Source organism: Colobus angolensis, unplaced genomic scaffold, assembly GCF_000951035.1.
Source record: "Colobus angolensis palliatus isolate OR3802 unplaced genomic scaffold, Cang.pa_1.0 Scaffold6, whole genome shotgun sequence".
Lineage (NCBI taxonomy): Eukaryota > Metazoa > Chordata > Mammalia > Primates > Cercopithecidae > Colobus > Colobus angolensis.
In genome coordinates, this window is record NW_012119598.1 from 20,656,866 (window position 1) to 20,657,763 (window position 898).

An 898-nucleotide genomic window follows, 5' to 3' on the forward strand; every position below is an offset into this window, starting at 1 on the left:
GAGGCGGAGCTTGCAGTGAGCTGAGATCCGGCCACTGCAGTCCAGCCTGGGCGACAGAGCGAGACTCCATCTCAAAAAAAAAAAAAATGTTTTAAAAGCTTGAATAGCTGTTAATTTATAAAATACACTGATATTTTTATATAGTCCTTCAGGGAAAAAATTCATGAAAAAATCTGTGGCTTATTAATACAATGGAATACTACATAGCAGTTTAAATAAATGAACATATATCTACACAAACCTTAAAACATTTTGTTGAGCGAAAAAAATAAGTTGCAAAAGGACACTTTCAGGGGAACATAAAAAATAAACATTTTTAAATCATATTGTAAGTTTTCATGCATTTATAGTTTCAAAAACATTTCAAAATGCCTGGGAAAAGTCCACATCAATTTCTCAAAAGTGTGTTCCTCTGAGGGTGAAAACGTAGATGTAGCCGTAGAGTGCTGTTTGTATAAAAATCTGTGTGTGTCTGTGTGTGTGTCTGTGTCTGTGTGTGTTTTGAAAACAAAGAGACAGAGAGAGAAAAAGAGAAAGACTTGAACTAAACATGGCAAATGTTAACAACTATTTATACTTGGTGTTGCATACATTTTCTGTGTGTTTGAATTTTGTATAACTTTTAAACAATTTATTTAGAGAATCACAGCATTTCATACATGTTTTAAACAATGTCAAAATTATTAGAGCACGCATTTATCCTCCCAAATAGCTCCATAAAAGGGCAACATTCTTATGTACTTCTGAAAAATAAACGTTATTCCTAGTTCACATGTCACTCTTGTTTAAAGACTGAAGTAAGCCTGGCACAGTGGTGGGTGACTATAGTCCCACTTACCCGGAAGGCTGAGGCAGGGGGATCCTGTAACCCAGGAGTTCAAGACCAGTCTGAGCAACA